General features: G+C 34.1%; 1 long non-coding RNA gene across 1 annotated transcript in view; it reads right to left on the reverse strand.

Moving 5' to 3' along the window:
• Positions 1-3873: 3873 nt before the first annotated feature.
• LOC111097012 overlaps positions 3874-21620 on the reverse strand; it is a 55445-nt gene continuing 37698 nt past the window's right edge. The window contains exons 3-4 of the long non-coding RNA XR_005362845.1: positions 18007-18109; positions 3874-4157 (exon numbers count right to left, since the gene is read on the reverse strand). This is a non-coding gene — a long non-coding RNA (uncharacterized LOC111097012). The remainder of the gene's footprint in view (positions 4158-18006; positions 18110-21620) is intronic.

The following is a 21620-nucleotide window of genomic DNA, read 5'->3' on the forward strand; positions in this document are numbered from 1 at the left end:
TACATATATATATACACACATATATATACATACACACACACATACACACACACACACCATCTTTCTTGATTGGATATTTGGGTTCTTTCCATAATTTGGCTGTTGTTAATAATGCTGCTAAAACCATTGTGGTGCATGTATCCCTTCAAATCAATATTTTTGTATTCTTTGGGTGAATTCCTAGTACTGCAATTTCAGGATGGTAGAGTAGTTCTTTAACTTTTTGTAGAATCTCCATACTGTGCTACAGTCACTGCACTAGTTTGCATTCCCACCCATGGTGCAAGAGGGTTTTGCTTTCTCAACATCCTCACCAACACCTGTTGTTTCCTGTGTTGTTGATTTTAGCCATTCTGAGAGGTGTCATGTGATATCTAATTGTAGTTTTGATATGTATTTCTCTGATGATGAGTGATGATGTACATCTTTTCATGTGTCAGCCATTTGGATGTCTTCTTTGGAAAAAATATCTATTCATGTCTTCTGTCCACTTTAATTAGATTAGTTCATTTTTTGAGTGTTGAGTTTGATAAGTTATTTATGTATTTTGTATACTAACCCTTTATCAGATATATCATTGCATATGTCTTCTCCCATTCTGTAGGTTACTGTTTCGTTCTGTTCATTGCTTCCTTCACTGTGCAGAGGATATTTATCTTGATGGAATTCTGATAGTTTAATTTTGCTTTTGTTTCCCTTTCCTCAGGAAATATATCTAGAAAGAATTTGCTCTGGCCAGTGTCAAAGAGGTTACTGCCTATGTTCTTCTCTAGGATTTTGGTGGTTTCTTGCCTCACATTTGGGTCTTTCATCCATTTTTATTTATTTTTTGTGTATGTATTGTTTAAGAAGATGGTCCAGTTTCATTATTTTGCATGTTGCTGTCCAGGTTTCCCATAACCATTTTTTAATAAGATTTTACTTATTTATTCCTGAGACACACACACACACACACACACACACACACACACACACACACAGAGGCAGAGACACAGGCAGAGAGAGAAGCATGCTCAATGCAGGAAGCCCGATGTGGGACTTAATCCCAGGGCTCCAGGATCATGCCCTGGGCTGAAGGTAGGCACTAAACCACTGAGCCACCCAGGTGTCACCCTTTTTTTTTTTTTTTAAAGACCCATAACCATTTGTTGAAAAGACTGCTTTCTTCCATTGGATACTCTTTCCTACTTTGTCAAAGATTGGTTGACAATGTAGTTGTGGGTCCATTTCTGGTTTTCTATTTTGTTCTATTGATCTACGTGTTTGTATTTGTGCTAGTACCATACTGTGTCGATCACTGCAGCTTTGTAATCTAACTTGAAGTCCAGACTTGTGATGCCTTCAGCTTTGTTTTCCTATTTCACGATTGCTTGGCCTTTACATGGTTCCACACATATTTTGGATTGTTTGTTTCGGCTGTTGGTATTTTGATAGAGATGCATTAAATGTGTAGATTGATTTGGGTATCATCTATAATGGTGAAAAACAGTAAACTTTTTCTTTATAGTCAGGAACAAGACAGGGATGTCCACTCTTACCACTGTTATTTGTACTGAAAGTTCTAGCCACAATTATCAGACAACAGAAAGCAAAAAAAGGCATCCAAATCAGTAAGAAAGAAATCAAACTTTCACTATTTGCCAACTATGTGATACTCTATATAGAAAACTCAAAAGACTCCACCAAAGAATAGCTAGAACTGATCCATAAATTCAGTAAAGTCATGGCATACAAAAACAGTGCACAGAAATCTGCTGCATTTCTATACACCAGTAATGAAGTAGCAGAAAGAGTAATCAAGGAATCAATTGCACCAAAAACCATAAGATATCTAGGAATAAAAGTAAACAAAGAGGTAAAACATCCATACTCTGGTAATTGTGAAACAGTGATGAAAGATTTGGAGATGACAAAAATAAATGGAAAATATTTTTGCTCATGTTTTGGATGAACAAATATTGGTAAAATATCTATGCTTGTATAAACTTCTAGCAGTGTAGTCAGAACCCTTCTGTAGTTCTGAAGATCATCTCTACAGACAAGCTAAATTGTGAAGCAAGATATAGGTTATAGGTAGATAGTTAGGTCCAGTTGGTTGGTTAAGAGGTATTGAATTTCTTTAAGTTCTTAGAGTATGTATGTTAAACAATTATTAGCTGTTAGAAAATAATTGAAGATTTTTTTATTAATCATTTGACATTTATTAAATATTAACTATGTGTAAAGTATGTTTCTGGATATCTAGCAAAATAGACAAAGATCCTGTACTCATCAAAATGCATTTACTTTGTAGAAGAGTTAGACAACAGCAACTAATCATAATGTACAGTAAACTTAAATTAGAAGATGATCAAATCTACAGATAAAAATAAAAAGTGGAGCCAGATAAGGGGGATCGAGAAGAAGTGAAAGAGATTTCAGGAGGGTTGAGGGGACTTTTATTTTTTCAGATAATTCTCTCTGCTTTATGTTTGTTTCAAGTTTTTATTTAAGTCTTGTTAGGTAACATATAGTGTAATATTGCTGTCAGGATTAAAATTCAGCGATTCACCACTTACGTGTAACAGTCAGGGTTCATCACAAGTGCCTTCCTTAATATTAGTGGGGACTTTTAAATAGTGTTATTAGGTCTGCCCTTTAGTTTTATTTTGTTAAAGGAAATTCAGATCAATGAATCAGTGGAAAAATTATGCAAAATCATGGCTCATCTGAAGAAGTAGGATTACTCCATCTCTATCACAGCAATTATATGGATTCAGCGTCAACTGACCATTCCTACTATTTGCCAAAGTTTGGTTCTAAGTGTAATCACTAATAATATGTTGATTAAACAACAGTGCTATGAAACAGTTATTATGCAGGACACTCTGAGGCCTAGAAAGGTTAAGTGAATTGCTTTGCACACAAATGAAGATTTATCTGAAGAAGGAAAGATGGTAGTGTGCTGAAGAGAGAGTGGCCATTTAATGAGTTGATTTGACAATAATTTTTCTAACTGGACCTATAATTGCTTATCTTTACTTTTCTTCAAAATTGAACCTTGGAAATCAATAGATTTAAAAAGGAAACTTCATTTTTAGTTGTTTTTATTTTTGTGTTGGGTATGTTTTTCTAACTCAAAGTCCATTTAGGTTCAATGTCTCATCACAGATATTGTTTAAATTCCATTTCCTCATTCTAAATTGAAAAATAACCACTCAGAGTTCATTGATAGTTGGAATGGAATATTGCTTCCAAAAAAATTTAAACTAATAGGTTTGGAAACTAGAGTAAAAAAAAAATATATCTAAAAAAATAACTGATGCATGTTTATATGCATAGACGGTGGTTAGGTAGACTTTGAAAGAATCCCATATCTGTTCCAGAGAGGTAAAATTCTTCAGGTTTAAAAGAGCCACTTAAAGAAATGTTACATTAAGAGGCAAGAATAAAAGAGACAGCATTTTCAATACTTTGCTTGGAAGTCCCCTTAGCTAGGTGACCAAATTCATTGGATGTATTTTTAGCTTCCACACAGCTACAGGAAGCAGTTTAGTTAAGCTCTTTGTCACTTCATCACAAAGGGATACCCCTTTTCTTTTTCAGTTTCTGATGACATTTCCCTTCCTTTTTTTTTTTTTTTTTTTTTTTTTTTTTTTTTTTTTAGCCATTTTCATTGCTTCCTATTTAGACAGCATCCTCAAAATCAGATTTCTACTAACCGTCTCTTGAAGTCAACTTAGGTTTTCTCTTATATGATTCTCAGTATCCTTCATGCCTTCACCTACATTTTTAGGCATTTCCTATGGTGGCTTTTTTTTCCACCTACCTACTTCTGTATCACGAATAACCACCACCCCACTTAAGCCCCCCAAAAATTGCACCTTCAAATGATAAACATTTAGTATCTCATAATTCCTGAAGCTTAGGAATCTGGGTGTGCCTTAGTAGGGCTTATTGCTGGGTTAGGATCTCTCACAAGGCTGCAGTTAAGGTGCTATTGGTGTTGCAAGTATCATAATACTTCACTGGTGGAGAAATCACATCCAAGCTTATTCACATGGCTGCTGGTAGGCCTTGGTCCCTTGATAGCCATTGGCCAGTGATGCCAGTTTCTTGCCACATAAACCTTTTCTTCAACCAGCACACAACATATCAGCAGGCTTCCCTCAGAACATCTGAGGGAAAGAAAAAGAGAAAGGGTGAGCATGATAGAAGTCACAGTATTTTTGTAACCTAATCTCAGAAATGGTGTTCCTTCTCTTTTGCCATATTCTGTTTCTTAGAAACAAGTGCCTAGGCACAATCTGCTCCCTTAAGGAAAGAAATTATGTAAGAAATGCTTCCATGGATTTGGGCGTCATTGGGAGCCATCTCACAGGCTGCCTCTCACAAATCCGTTCAGATAATTAACAGATTTTGATATTGTATCAGCAAATAAGTTAGAAACAGAAAAAAAAGATAAACAAGAATATGATGTGTAGACCAAGACAGTACTCCACTAGAAATTTCCTAAGTAGATGGCATAGAGCATGCAAATTGAGGAAATTGCATTTTGTGGGTTAGAGTTTACCAAGGAAAATGGATAGCTGAAGGCTTTCCAGTTGAACATATTCTCTGGTTTGAGTTTTCTTTTCTTTCTTTTTTTTTTTGTAAGATTTTATTTATTTATTCATGAAAGGCACTGAGAGATAGAGAGGCAGAGACATAGGCAGAGGGAGAAGCAGGCTCCATGTGAGTAGCCTGATTGTGGGACTTGATCCCAGAACTCCAGGATCATGCCCTGAATGGAAGGTAGATGCTTAACCGCTGAGCCATCCAGGCATCCCTGGTTTGAGTTTTCCTGTTGGTCTGCTTTTTTTCCCTCTCTCTTGGCTTTAATAATAATAATAATAATAATAAAATGTATTTCCCAAATTTACAATCTTCAAGTTTATTGATTCTTTATTCTAAATATCTAATGTGCTGTTATGCTTATCTATTTTTAGAGATTATATTTAATGATATATTTTATGAGTATCCACACATCCCCTAAATTTCTAATCCACAATTTAATTGTATTTTATACATCGTATGTAAAAGTTCATTGGAAATGGAAGCATATTTGTATTTTATTTCCCAGAAAGTTTAGACCCTTTCATCTCTGGGTGTTAGTGTGTGTGTGGGTGGAGGAGGCTACTAATCATTTTCACTCCTTCTGCAGTCAAGGTCAGCTGGTTTGGGATTTCAAATTTAATTAGATAGAGTTCTCTTGTAATTACACCAACTCCCAATTCCTGAGTGGAGGCCTTTATAATCCTGTTAGTAGTTAATTTGGAAGAGTTTATCTGCACTTTCCCTGTCCTTACTAGGCCATCTTTTGCAGGTTGTTTTTTAATGTGGTTGGAACAGAGGTTATTGGACAAAGGAACCTGCTCTTGTGTTTGTGGCTTTTCCAGACTCCACTCAATTTCACAGTTCCCTAATGAGATCCAAGACCTGCTTTATTCCCTTCATCCTTGCATAGTTACTTATGGCACATGGTACACTGCCCACCTCATACATGCAGTCCACAACTTTCAAGACTTTCTGATCTTCCATATGAGCAAGAGCTCTCAAGAATTTAATTTGTTAAGGCTTCCTTGCTTTTGTTGACTTCTTCAATTGACAGCCTTTCAAAATATGGCTTTTATTTTGTCAAGTTACTCATAAGAAGACATGTCATTTTTTATCATCCTTGGAAATGGAATTTCATTTGATTTATTCGTAACAGTACTTATACATACATACATAATTTTTTAAATTTTATTAAGGTTTAATTAACAAATATATTTCCAAGATATTTAGTGCAATGATGCTGTGATACGGCTATAAATTGTGAAGAGATTTCTCCATTGAATTAACATGTCTATCACTATATAAGAACATTAAATTCTACCCTTTTAAAAATTTACTTATACGTAAAAGGTAGTCATTTTATATTATTTTTAAAGATTTAGGGATGCCTGGATAGCTCAGCGGTTGAGCATCTGCCTTTGGCTCAGGGTGTGATCCTGGGGTCCTGGGATTGAGTCCCACATCGGGTTCCTCACAGGGGAGCCTGCTCCTTCCTCTGCCTATATCTTTGCCTCTCTCTCTGTCTCTCTCACGAATGAATAAATAAAACCTTAAAATAAAAAAAAAGATTTAGTTGAGGACGCCTAGATGGCTCTGTGGTTGAGCATCTACCTAGTTCAGGTCATGATTCTGAGGTCCTGGTAACAAGTCCAGCATCAGGCTCCCTGCAGGGAGCCTGCATTTCCCTCTGCCTACATCTCTGCCTCTCTCTCTCCGTGTTTCTCATGAATGAATAAATAAAATCTTTTAAAAAATATTTAGTTAAGTGTTTATAGGTACATTTAACTAGAATTCATCTTGTTATATTTCCACAATTTTTCTAATATTTTGTGGTTATAATTTTATGTTAAACATTTTCAGAATTCACTTTAAGTTGTCACCTTAAATCATCTTTTGACTGACTTCAAGGAACTAACTAATCATTTATATACCATCAGAAAATAACTGATATTATATTAGATTAGAGTATATTCAAAATCATGACTTTTCATTCATTTCTTTATATTCCATAAATTTTTTTGGATTTCTTAACCACCATTATATTCATTAGAATCTTGTTAATGTATGGAATTTTAGGATTGTTAGAAAAGCCACCAGTTCCTTCACTCTTCAAATTATAAAACTAAGGCCTAGAAATTCTAGGTTTTATATGTGCATCTATTCATTAATGTTTTTTTTTTTTTTCTTAAAATCCTTTTCTAACATATCCTATTAATAGGACCCCTGGTCACTGTTTTCTTCACAGATCCAGGGATTATCACCACCCAATGGAATTCACAAAGTCTGCTTTTTTCATTTTTAGGTCTCTGGTGTGATACCTGAAGCTCACAGTAGTAACTTGCTACTCAGTTAGCTTAGTCTATTCTCAGGAGATACACAGAATATAAGCAATAACTCTTCCTCTAATGCTACCTCATTTTAAATGTGGTTTCATCATATTTTAATTACTACGAAAGCAATCTGCATTTAATTGCTTTACTTCTGTAGAGTAAAATGATGTAACTAAATTCAGGAGGCCTTCAAACCCTTCAAAAGTAGGCTTTGGAAAATACAAATCAGAAAAAAAAATGTGGTTGTGTATTCATTCTTTATAATAGGCTAGGAAAGCTCTGCTTTCATTGCAGTAACATTATACTGATAAACATCTTTATTTTTTAAGATAACCAAGCCATGGATAAAAATAAAGGTATCTTGATTTAGTCTATCATTTGTTATAATGCTATTCATATTGATGGGGTTTATTATTATAAATGAATACATATATCCTTAAAGACATATTTATTACTTATAGCATATAGGTAAATGATTTTTTCCAAGTCTGGTTTGCTTATTGGCTTTTGTTCTTAAAATTTTTAATTTTATTAAGGTTTAGTTAACAAATGTATTTTGAGATATTTAGTGCAATGATGCTGTGATACAGCTATAAATTGTGAAGAGATTTCTCCATTGAATTAATTAACATGCCTATCACTATATAAGAACATTAAGTTCTACCCTTTAATTTTTTTTTTGTAATATTTATTTGAAAAACAGAGAGTGTGCTAGTGTTGGGAGGGGCAAAGGAGAGAATCTTTAAGTAGACTCCCTGCTGAACACGAAGTCCGACACTCATGGGCTCGATCACATGACCCATGAGATCATAACCGAAGCAGAAACCAAGACTCCAAGGCTTAACCAACTGAGCCACTCAGGTGGCCCTCTCTTAGCACAGTTCAATTTGTTATTAACTGTAGTTATCTTATTATATGTTTGGTCCTCAGTCTTTATTCATCTTATCACTGAAAATTTGTACCCTTTTACCAGCCTCTTCCTGTTTTCCCTACCCACTCTAATCCCTAGCAACTACTTTTTTATTTTCTGTTTCTATGATTTTGACTTTTTTGTTTTGCTTTTTGTTTTGTTGTTTTGTTGTTGTTTTATTTCACATATAGGTGATATTTTGCCCTATTTGTCATTGTCTGATTGGCTTACTTCACTTACTCATAAAGTCCTCCAGATTCACCTATGATCTATGTTGTCTGAAATGACAGGATTTCCTTCTTTAAAAGCCGAATAATATTTCATTCGGTATAGATATGAGTGATATATATATATATATATATATATATATATATATATAAAATCCATCCATGATGGACACTTAGATTGTTTTCATATTTTGCTTATTATGATGGTGCTATGAACATGGGAATATAGATATATCTTAGAGATAATGAGGCCATCTCCATTGGGTATATGCTCAGAAATGAAATCTATCATATGATAGATCTGTTGCTAATTTTTTGAGAAAATTCCATATTGTTTTCTGTAGTGGCCATATCACTTTACATTCTCATTGACAGTGTTTTCTCCACATCCTCATTTCTTATTTCTTGTCTTTTTGATAATAGCTGTTCTAACACCTGTGAGGTGAAAACTTATCATGGCTTTGATTTGCATTTTCCTAGTGGTTAGTAATGCTGAGCAATTTTCAAGAACCAGTTGGCTATTTCTTTGTCTTCTGTGGAATTAGGGTATGTATTTCCTCTGCCTATTTTTCAATTAAAGTATAATTAATATATCATGGTAATAATTTCAAATGTACAACATAAGGATTTAAAAACTCTCTACATTACTCAGTGCTCATCACAATATGAATACCCTCTGTCTTCTCTATTTCACCCACCCCCCTATACTTCTCTTTGGCAACCACCAGTGCTCTGTATTTAAGAATCTGTTTTCTTGTTTGTCTCTTTTATCCTTTGTTCATTTGTTTTGTTTCTTAAATCCCCATATGAGTGAAATCATGTGATATTTGTCTTTCTTTGACCGACTTATTTTACTTAACATTATACCCTCATGTTCATCCATGTTGTTGCAAGTGGCAAGATTTCATTCTTTTTATACTGCTGAATAATGTTCCATTGTGTATATATACCATATCTTCTTTATTCATTCACCTATGGATGGACACTGGAATTACTTCCATGTCTTAGGTATTGTATTCTTTGAGTAAATCCTCAGTACTGGAATTATTGGATCATATGGTAATTCCGATTTTAATTTTTTTAGGGATCTTTCATGATGTTTTGCAGAGTAGCTGCACCAATTTACATTTCCATCAACAAAGCATACGGGTTCCTTTTTCTCTACATTCTTGCTAACACTTGTTATTATATGTATTTTTGATTCTAGTCATTCTGACAGGTGTAAGTTTATATCTCATTATAGTTTTGATTTGTATTTCCCTGATAAATTGTATTGAACATCTTTTCACATGTCTTTTGATCATTTGTATATCCTTTTAAGAAAAATGTCTATTCAGGTCCTCTGCCCATTTTTAATTGAATTATTATTCTTACTATCATCATTATTATTAGTGTTAAGTAGAATGAGTACTTTATATATTGTGTATTTTTAAAAAAGATTTTTATTTATTTATGAGAAAGGGAGAGAGACAGAGCAAGAGCAGATGGAGACTAAGAAGGAGAAGCAGACTATCTCCTGCATCATGCAGGACTGCATCCCAGGACCTCAGGATCATGACCTGAGTGCAAGGTATTTAAGTTAAGTTTGTTTGTTCTATTTCTGTGAAAAATGACATTGAAATTTTGATAGGGATTTTGCTTGAATCTGTAGACTGCTTTGGGTAGTACAAACATTTTTTAAAATTATTTATTTATTATTACTTATTTATATATAAGAGAGACAGCAAGTTTGAGTGGGGTTTGGGGGCAGAGAGGGAGCCAGTGGGAGGGGGAAGGAATCTCAAGCAGACTCTGTGGTGTGCAGGGGCAGCCCTGATGTGAGGCTCAATCTCAGGACCCTGAGATCATGACTTGAGCCAAAACCAGGAGTCAATGCTTAACCAGCTGAGCCACCTAGGTTCCCCAAGGGTGGTATAAATATTTTAAAAATATTATTCTCTCAATGAGCATGGAATATTTTCCATATATTTGTGTCTTTTTTAAATTTATTTTATCAATGTGTTATAGTTTTCAGTGTATAGGTCTTTTACCTCATTGTTGAAATTTATTCAAAAGTATTTTACTCTTTTTGATGCAGTTGTAAATGGAATATTTTAAAATTTCTCTTATTGTTGGTGTAGAGAAATGCAACTCACTTCGGTATATTGATTTTGTATCCTGCATCTTTAAAATTTTCTTTTTTATTTATTTATTTTAGAGACAGAGGGAGAGCAAGTAAGAGAGGGGAGGAGCAGAGGGAGAAGGACAAGCACACTCTGTGGTGAGCACGGAGCCCATGCAGAACTCTATCCCACAACCTTGAGATCATGACCTAAGTTGAAATCAAGAATTAGACAACTAACCAACTCAGCCACCCAGGCACTTCTCTATATCCTTCATCTTTAGTAAATATATTTATTCTAGCAGTTTGTTTTGGTGGAGTTTTAGGACTTTCTCTATAAAATACAGTGTCCTCCTAAATGGAGAGAGTTTTGCTTCTTCCTTCCCTTTTAAATGCCTGGTCTTTCTTTTGCTTGCCCAACTGTTCTAGCTAGGACTTTCAAAACTATGTTGAATAAAAGTATCAAGAGTAGGCATCCTTGTACTTTACCAATCTTAGAGAAAAGGCTTTCAGCTTTTCACAGTTGATTTAGATGTTCTCTGTGGATTTGTAATAAATAGTCTTTATTATGTTGAGACACATTCCTTCCATACCTTTTTATAGGACATTTTATGAATGGATGTTGAAGTTTGTCAAATGCTTTTTCTGAATTTATTGAGATCACATCATTTTTAACATATTTTGCTAATGTGGTGCATCACATGTATTGATTTGCAGGTTTTTTAATAAATTTATTTTTATTGGTGTTCAATTTACCAATATACAGAATAACACCCAGTGCTCATCCCGTCAAGTGCCCCCCTCAGTGCCCGTCACCCATTCACCCCCACCCCCCACCCTCCTCCCCTTCCACCACCCTTGATTTGCAGTTGTAAGCCATTCTTGCATCTCTCGTATAGTCCACGATCCTTTTACTGTATTGAATTTCATACTTGTTAAGAATGTTTTCATTGATGTTCATCAGGGATATTGGCCTGTAATTTTTTCACTGTGTTTTTCTATCTTTGATATTAGGGTAATGGTTGCCTTGTAAAATGAGTTTGGAAATGTTGCCCACTCTTCAATTTTTGGAACCATTTGGAAGAATTGCTATTAATTCTTCCTTAAGTGTTTATTAAAATTCACCAGTAAAACCATCTGGTCCTGGACTTTTTGTGAGACTTTGATTATTGATTCAGCTAGTAATCTGTATGATTATGTTTCTGTGTCTTTATTATTCAGTCTTGGTAGGTTGAATGTTTTGGGAATTTATCCATTTCTTCTAGGTTGTCTAATGTATGAGCATATGATTGTTCATAGCCATCTTTCATGATCCTTTGTATTTCTGTGGTCTCAGTTATACTGTTCCTCTTTCATATCTAATTTTATTTATTTGAGTCCCCTCTCTTTCTTGGTAAGTCTAGATAACAGGTTTTCTGTTTTGTTTCTTTATTCAAAAAGCAGACTCTGTATCACTGAGGTTTTAAATTGTCTTCTAGTCTCTATTTGACTTGTTTCTACTTTGTACTTGGTTATTTCCTTCCTTCTGGTAACTTTGGACTTTTTTTGTTCTGGTTTCCTAAAATGTAAAGTTAGGTTGTTTATTTGAGATATTTCTTTTTCTTAAAGTGGGGATTTATTAGCACAAACTTCTTAGAACTACTTTTGCTGAATCTTGTGTTTTGGTGTGTTTTGTTTCCATTTTCATTTGTTTCAGTACATATATATATATACATTATCTTTTTTTTTCTTCTTCTTCTTTGATCTGTTAGCTGTTCTGGACATGTTATTTAATCTTTTTTCTTTGTTTGTTTACTTGAAATACATTTAACTTTAAAAGCATTCAGCGCTCAAAAACAACTCAAAACCCCAGATGAGTTTTAATCTTGCTCTTTGCTGCCTGATTCACAGTGCTTATAGACAGATGAACATGGGGTGGAAACCTGAGCCTCGGTGTAACCCTAGGGCCAACTTGGCCAGAGCTTCATGATCACTGAACCCAAAGGCATTTAGCCATGTAAGGCTAACTTAGAGGTAGGACAAGGCAATGGAAAGCTGAGTGGTTTAAAAGACAAGAGAAAGTGGTGGCTGACTGGAGTGACCTCAAGCCCCCATCCAGCAGGGAGCCACCTCTGACAGAGCCCAGAACATGTGGCAAAGACCTAGGACTATTTTTTGCAGCTGGCTGCCCCACATGGGCTCACCTTGGGATGTTGTCTCTTCCTGAGGCAAACCCTTTAATGAGCAAAACTTTCTGAAAAGGAATCAATTGTATTTTTTCCATCTGTAGACTTAAAACAGATGCTTCTTTTAGTTGGATTTTGTATTCATAGCTATAAACATGTTCTGTACCTTTAAAAGTAAAGTGTAAGCTGGTGGAGAGAATATCACAAATTATTAATACATATCCTAATTCAGAAAATGGTTTATCTAGTCTGAATGTCAGAAGAAATTTTTGGAAAAAATTACTCCCTGCATCCTCCACCCAAATAAAAGACTTATACCTTGGAGAAGAATATAACTCTCTACCTTAAAGTAAGTACTACTAAGGGAATTTAAAGAGTTTCCTTGTAACTCTCTTTGAGGTGGCAATGTATGCTTTAATTTGAGAATGATTAAGAGACAATTTGTTTCTGGTTTAGTTTAGTTTGAAGAGGGGCCAGAATTGATAGAATTGGCACACCTTATATAGTAATTCCTTTCTTTAAAAACTAGATTCTAAAAAAATTTACAAGCTCATGAATACATGTCATAATTGTACTAGTTAATAATTCATTGCATAACAAAATAAACCCTTTTACTAAGTATTTTATTATAGTGCTCTTAAATTTCTTAAAATTAGCTCATTGCTATGTCAAAACTGCAAAAGCATTTGCCACTTTAATGTCATAATTGTCTATGTTGTTTTGACTTTAATAAACAATGCATTAACTAAATAGCTTTGTTGAGGTGAGCAAGCTATTGTTTAAAATAATGAATAGTAAGTGCATTTCCTCAATAGATGACATAAAAAATTTTAATGTCTACAAGACTCTCAGTATAACTATATTATTTATACTCCAACTATATATTATGTATTTTTTACATATGTATACATTTTCTAACAGTATATTCAAGATGTTAGTATTTGCATTACTTTGGATAAAAGTTTATCAGGTCGTTGTGCCACCCTTAGCTTAGATTATGGGAATTTGATAATAAACAAAATAGCCAAAATTCTTGCCTTTGTGGAATTTTGGTACTAGGGTGTTATTTTATTTTTGTTTACATCAGGTGTAGTAAAGTTGGGCACGTTTTGATGTGCTTATGTGACAATTCTTATAATTTCATTTTGTTTTTTATTTTAATTATTAGTAATCATTAAGTTAGTAATTTCATTAATACTAGCCATGTTTATTTTATTAACATTCTTTTTTCTGTAAAGAGTTTAAGATTTTTCAATTCTCAAATGATAGCTCAGTATTCATAGATAACTTTCCTTTGGTAATGGTTTATCAAACATGAGGAAATATCTGTATTAAATCATTTTATAAAGAGAAAAATCAAGCTGAAAATAGATTATCTTAAACACTATAATTAGGGATATAACATGCAACGATGACCAACACTAATTGTGTTGTAAGATGTTTAGAAAAGTTAAGAGAATAAATCCTATGTGTTCCTATAACAAGAAACTTTTTTTTTTTCTTTTTATTGTGTCTAAATGAGAAGATAGATGTTAATCATTTTACAATATATGTAAATCAAACCATCATGCTGTACTTATTAAACTTATATAGCAATGTATGCCAATTATTCCCAATAAAACTTAAAAAAATATGAGTGTTAGAAATGTCACCCTGACTTCCCACATTCTCTCACAGTTTGAAATAATTTTGCATAAATAATAATTTGAAATTTGAGGAGAAATAAAAAGCAAAACATATTTTTGTTACACCTTTTCTAGAACATCAGAAAAGGGATAATTATTTTGATAAATATACAGTGTAATTTAAAGATATGATTAATTAAAGGTTTTCATTTTAATGACATTTTTTCTTTCTTTTTTAAAATCCTTTTTATTTTCTTATAACCAAAACACTGAAAGAAGGCCACTGTGCCAATGTAGCAACTACAAATATTATAAAGAGTTTCAATTAATAGTAACTATAGCAATAATATAATGCAAACTATGGAATGAACTCTGCTAAATGTTGTACGTGTGTATACTTATTTAATCCTCATACTACTTTATCCCAGTTTTATAGATCAGGAAATGGAGGCAGCATCATTAATCCAAGGTTATACAACTAGTATTTATACAGCAGATAGTGAAACCTAGGGCTTCAGGCTTCAAAGTCCACTCCATTAAAGCTGAAATATGGATCCATACACATTGAGACCTAAATTGCTGGCCAATTCCTAGGCGCCATGTGCATATTAACACATTTAACATTTAACCTGCATAAATAATAGGCAGAGGTTAGTTATTCTCAGTATGTGCATAAGGAATTAAATTCGTATTAATTGGTTTGCCTGGGTGGCTCAGCGGTTTAGTGCCCATCATTGGCCCAGGGCATGATCCTGGGGTCTGGGGATCGAGTCCCGCATCAGGCTCCCTATTTGGAGTCTGCTTCTCTCTCTCCCTATGTCTCTGTATCTCTCTCTCTGTGTCTCTCATTAATAAATAAATAAAAATCTTTTAAAAAATAAAATAAATTCATAGTATTGAAGTTAGCTTAACAGAATTCATAGGGAGCAATATTAGGATTGAAATACTTATATACTTCTTATTCTATGGCTTCAGATTTCAAGTTTTTAGGAGATGGTATGCCCTGGTAAAATGCTGGTTTATCCCTGTTATTCCAACTTAGTTGTTCACACTCCCATCTTTTAATCTCATAGGCATTTCAATTTACATGATACATTATATGGTTATCCTATCAATATCTCCTCAAACTGACTCTTAGTTTGAATGTCCTAAACTGCCTACCTTTCTCACATTTCAGAACTTTTATCAGGAGGTTTCATTATTCTGTTGGTAGAATCCCATCACCCCATGAAAGCTGCCTTCATAACTGACTACTCTTACGGTTGCCCATTAGATCTTCTCTGGCCTTATGTATGTCAGATGATCTCTTGAAGAGAAAATATCCCCATTTCTGTCATCTGAAATAAGTCCTTTAAAACTTAGAGTTACCCTGAGAAAATTCATTATCATGTGTAAATTCTAGTTTAAAAGTAGCCCTTCAGTCTTGTCTCAGATAGAAGCAGAGACCCTATCTTCCCATTTTGATCATTGCAAGGTTGTCACTATCAAATGCTTGGTGAATACTTAGCTATTTCCATCAAATAGTCCAGAATGTATACTTCATCAAAAGGTGCCCCATGAATCAATATGTTAGTCTAATAAAGATGATCTCAGCCTATTTCCATTATAAAAAACATTTCAAATCATCAGAGTTAATTGGAATGCCAAGGACCCAAACTAGCATCACTAATTGGATGGTCATACCAAGAAGGAGAAGAAATGACAGTATTCTTCCAAATTAAATGGAAATGCTATATAAACGTCTTCTTTTTCTTTCTTCTTCTCCTTTTTTTTTTTTTTTTTTTTTTCCTGAGAAGCAGAGAGCACTTTTGTTATTAGACAGAACTGGGTCAGTTCCAAATTCCAGCTCTGCTGCTGAGGCAACCATGCTATGCATACTATACACACATATTTTGGCTCTGCTTCCTTAAGTACAAGGGATGAATAAAAATCATAACAACCTCACAGAGTTGTTGTTGAGCATTAAATTAGATAATGCACACCTACCTGCTGTCATATAGTAGATGCTTAATACATTGCTTTGATTGCTGCATTTATCTTACCAAATTTTGAAAGTGGAAATCTCAACCACCCTATTATGACTTCTAAGATAATTAAATATGGATATAAGTCAATAAACATTTTAAACTAATGTCAGCACATTTAAAAATTGTTCACATAAAATTCATCAATTGATTTGAAAAGTCAAAGTAAATATTCATATAGTTATTTTTTTGTTATTCTAAAATTTGTAGAATGACAAAAATATTTTTCTTTAAAAACAAGCTTAATATTTAGTTATTTTTCTTGGTTCTTAGGCAGTATCAAAGAGGACCTGTGAAAATAAAGAATACTCAAAGAAAAACTAACTGCTGTTGACAAGTGTGGCTTAGAAAATGTGTGTCTCCATTCTGGAGAGCCCATTTAGTGACAGTTTGGCCAGTCCATGAACTTTAGCTTTTATATAAGAAAAATAAAATGGATAACCCAGGGATACTATCAGTCTGTGAAGATAATCATTAAACAATTCATGGGAGAGTAACCTCATAAGGTCAGTGGTATGCTCATCTCAGATTTCTTCACATCAGTGCACATAATTGGGAGGTAATTGACCAAGTTACTGCTGTCCTTTTAGCACCGAAGATTTGTTGATTGTTAGTTGATAGGGAAAATGACATTATTATAATACCTTGTCCCTCACATTATCACCTCGTGCATGCAAAGAGATGGTTTTGTATTATATTGGGTCTTGGACCTTGAACGAAGATGAAGAGAAGTTTTACAGATCCAATGAAATCCTTTGGTTTTTAGAAGATGAATTATAGTTTTTACTAGAAAAGAGTATTAAGCTAATAGCTTTCAGGCGAGTAATGTATTTCAAAGGGCAAAAGAGCTGCTGAGGTCTCCTGTGCCTCTTTTTCTTACTTTTATTAAATATTTTATCACTCTAGAAAACCCCTTAGAGCTTGTTATTTCTGACGAGGGTCCTCAAAAGCAGTAACACCGATGTGCTGCAAAGAGGATTCCCATTCTTTTCTGTCTACATTGAAACTCCAGCCTCTAAACAATGATCCTCACAGAGGATGTATCTGTTTTTCAAAGTGTATTTCACATCACCTAATAATAATTATATAGAAGTCTTTGCATTTAAGCCATTTTATAGGTAAGCATCACATTAAAATGCCTTCCAGGTGTTAAAATAAATGAAACAGCACCTGAAGAGGAAAAGAGATTGATTTTAATCTGATATTATGGTATTAGGTGAGGGAGACTGAACTCAACTTCACTGAGAAAAAAAAAAAAAAAAAAAAAGGAAAAGAAAAAAAACCCCTGGTGTTAGGGTAGAAATTTCAGCACTGAGGTAAGCTAATGAGGGGGACATTTCAGGTGAGGAATTGGGGAATGGCTGATCAGTGGATGTGTTATTCCTGAGACTGCAGAGGTTTTTCTCTGTGATTAGGACCATCTATGTTTGCTCATTAGCACCCATAGAAATTAGACTCCCACATATCTCAGAGAGAGAAGGTAGAGGTGCTATCTCTGTCGCTGTTTACATGTCAAAGAGATAGTTCCCAGGTCCTCAAGAAAGACATTTTCTCTGTTGTAAAACAGGACCAAAAGCTAAGAGATTGACATATATTTCATAGAGGCAGAAAAAGAATTTACAATTACAAATGTTCTAAAGTAAATGCTTTAAGAAAGGTCAGGGACCTATTGTACCTAGGGAAAGGATCCTGTCTAAAGTTTTGAAAGCTGAGAGGTGTATTGAGGCTCTCTTGGTTATTGGGTGCTATGAAACTGCAAGGAAACATAGACTATTCAATACAAGTGAAATAAATATACTTGTAATCAGTGTGCCAAATAATATTAATAAATATTAATATCTACCATTTATTTAAGGTTTTCTATTACAAGGCAGGAACATGAACATTTCTAGTCCTTAAAAAGTATCTTCTGAAAGAGATATTATTATGTCACTGGGTAGAGCAACTGAATCTGAGGAAATCTAATTGCCCATGTTAGTCATTTGAATATGTGAGTAGACTGAAATTAACCTCAAATCTCCCCAGAAAGTATAAGCTTTGGAATCAAACCTGGAATGAGTCATGCCTTTGTTGATAACAGCTCTTTGACTTCATTTTGCTTACTTCTCTTTCTTGGTCCTTAGCTGTATGGGCCAATACTAGTATTTGCCTCCTAGGGTAAGTATAAACATTACATGAGACATAGCAGAGGAAATTTTTGAGATAAAAGACTAGCATGTAGTCAAGTACCCTAAAGGGTTAATTATTACTCTAAATTCTGTATTCTCACTTTGCCATACCATCTCCTAAGGGATAGATTTTGATTACTACAGAATGAATTGTATGTGAATCATTATTGTACGTATCGATTACTTTTCTTGTACTGAATTTTTAACAAAAGCATTTATTTGATTAACACCTTTTGATTATGAGTTCTGTCATTTTTATTGATAAAAACAAACTTTTATTGCCAATAAAAAACAAAGTAAAATGCAGGCCCATGGAAATAGTACTGCTTTTACCACCTTCTTATATAGTAGCAATGTGCTAGGATGGTTCAGCACACAAACAGGAAAGCTAGATACTTGGATTCAAATCCAGGCTCCAAGATTAGTGGGAGACTAAAGGCAAGTTAATCTAAATATCCTCAATTCTTAGTCATCTTTATTGTCTGTAAAGCAGGAATGATGATAATAGTTCTCAATGTTCTTGTGAGGATGGAATAAGATAATCAAATGCCCTTAGAATGGTCACAGGCACAGAGTATGCCTTTTCGCAGCAGAGAGCTATCATTGTCATTACCTAATTATCTTTGCACATTTTTTTCTGAATCATTGTAGTACAAATTATACTCTTGGAATTCCATCATAGAAACAAATAATAAAAAAATTGTAAGGAAATTATTTCACATTATATGAATACCTTTAATTGTTACCTAAATGAAAAATACAAACAACAGCTATGACCCAGCTGGCAAGGTTCAAATCTTTCCCCATCCTGTCCTCCAAACTCAGACTAACCGTTTAAAGACATGCGTAAAAAGTATTTGGATCAAAGGAAAGAAGAAATCAGTAAGAACATGGAACTTAAATTTACATGCTAACTTTCTGTTTGAAAACTATACTGGGAAATAAGTGACAATTTTAATGGCTAAAAAATATATGTGCTTATAAATATGTACATATCCATACATATACACACATATAAACACATGCAGTTTAAATATGTGTTGTGTATGTTCTAACTATACACATATGTGTTAGGTATATATATATATATATTTTTTTTTTTAAGATTTTATTTATTCATGAGAGACACACACACACACACACACAGAGGCAGATACACAGGCAGAGGGAGAAGCAGGCTCTATGCAGGGAGCCTGACGTGGGACTTGATCCCGGGACTCCAGGTCAGTCCTTGGGCCAAAGGCAGACACTCAACCGCTGAGCCACCCAGGCATCCATGTGTTAGGTATATTAAATCTATATTTAACTACCCATGAAAATTTGGGACAGGCTTTTAAATGGACAGGATACTTTTAAATATATTTCAGCAATTCTTTTTTTTTAATATTTTATTTATTTATTCATGAGAGACACACAGAGAGGCAGAGACGCAGGCAGAGGAGAAGCAGGCTCATGCAGGGAGCCCGACGTGGGACTCGATCCCGAGTCTCCAGGATCACGCCCTGGGCCGAAGGTGGCACTAAACTGCTGAGCCACCTAGGCTTCCTTATTTCAGCAATTCTTAATTAAATCAAATAAGTGATAGCCATTAATACGTATTAATATCATTGGGTACCAACCCTTTATCTACAACAATTTATCAGGAGGACAGCCTGCTGTAAATCTTGTGTATAAGGCTTATGGGAAGTCAGACTGCTCTTTTCAATAACAATCCATGAAGTCAAACAATGTCTCCAAAAGCAGCTAATAATGACCAGGTCTTGATTAATAACTGACTGCTTATCTATTTTTTTTTTTTTGTCCAAGATTCCATCTTAAGACCAACCAGAGAAAGCTAAACGTACCAATAACCACTCATGTAGGATGTTCCATTTTCAGTTAGCCTGCTTCTAGATTCTCTATCCCAGTGGCTTCCAAGCTTTAGGGCACACCTGACACTTTCTCTTTTTTCTACTCTGTTTCCGATTCCATTGTCTGATTTTGAGGCTGTACCAAACGCAAGTGATGGCAGCTGACTCCCTCACCACAGAAAGTTCTGAATAAACAGACTTTCTTATTCTCATTTGATTGTTTTTTGTTTGTTTGTTTGTTTGTTTTGTTTTGTTTTGTTTTTCACAGATAACGGAAGTCCCACTAAGACTCACCCGGTCTGCACTGCCTGTGGCCACAGATCCCAGCCTTTGACCAACGGCACTCACAGAGGTCCCTTGTCCTTTCAGCTGTAAAGATGTGGTAAGTCAGCATGGGAGTCTGAACTCCACTCTCTCTACATTGAGTTCCTGGGCTCTTAACTCTGATTTGATACCTGGATATTTTTGTTGGTTCCCATCTCTTTGACATCCTTGATGGAATCAGGGCATTCTTTCTCATCCCTCTTTAAGAAATAATTCAAAAATACATTTGTGGAATAAGCCAATTTTGCATTCCCAATTGCCTACAAATATGTCTCCTGTTTGCCTTCTATTTTGAATCATTTTTTAGAACTCCTTAGTGATTTCCTCAATAATTAATATATAAATAAAATTGCTGACAAAGATGTGTCTGAATCATGAATTTACTCTTTAAGATTATAGTATGAATTAAATTTATATAAAATTATACATTTTAAATTATCTTCAGTTGTAGATATCTTTATATTTAAACATAATACATGGTGAGAAGTTTCATTAAGTTTAGAGTCCCTTTGAAGAAATCAGGATTTTCTACTTGATAAAAACAATAAAAATAAAAAACAGCCATCAAAATTGTTCTACTTTATGTGTTGAAAATATATCTTTCAATGATTCAAGAATTGCACATCAGATTCACATGATAAGACTATAATAAGTTTAATATAATGGATAATTTAATTGAACTTGAAAATACTGCAAGGTGTATTGCTAATTTTCAAATGGATTTTCCTGCATTATTTCTTCTTGTGTGATCAGTTAAATTGCTGGTTTAATATCTAGTTGTTTTGTGGTTGGTATGAACATAGTGGCTACTTGTAGGTTTCAATTTCTAGAGGTGTGGATGGGTATGACTTAGTTGCAGAATATTGTATTTTCAACCAATACCAAGAAAACGTAGAAACATCCAATATACTACCTGGCAACATAAAGAAGGCAAATATTTGTTGTTGCTTTGTATTCTTTGATGAGGCTAAGCGGGTTTTATGCAACTCTCTTTAGAAAAGTATGGAAATTGGTAGTAATTCTATATAATCTTAAAGTGTTGAAAGCATAAAGCTAAAAAGGCACATTAGGTATTTTCTCAACCAGATATTTAAAATGTATTTTTTAAATATTTAATATCAATTTTGCTACCAGAGAGAAAAAGCTCAGCTCCCAAAGAATAAGGAAATTGCTTGTTTTCTTGGAAAAAAAAATCAGAGAATGACGATAATTTGTCCATTCTAATAGGAACCATGGCTAAAGAGGATAAATTAAGAATGTTTTATCAAAAAGTATTATTGGAAGAATGTATAGATGAGTTTGTTAATAGAGTCAGTCAGAA

The sequence above is a fragment of the Canis lupus genome, chromosome 8 (assembly GCF_011100685.1).
Source record: "Canis lupus familiaris isolate Mischka breed German Shepherd chromosome 8, alternate assembly UU_Cfam_GSD_1.0, whole genome shotgun sequence".
Lineage (NCBI taxonomy): Eukaryota > Metazoa > Chordata > Mammalia > Carnivora > Canidae > Canis > Canis lupus.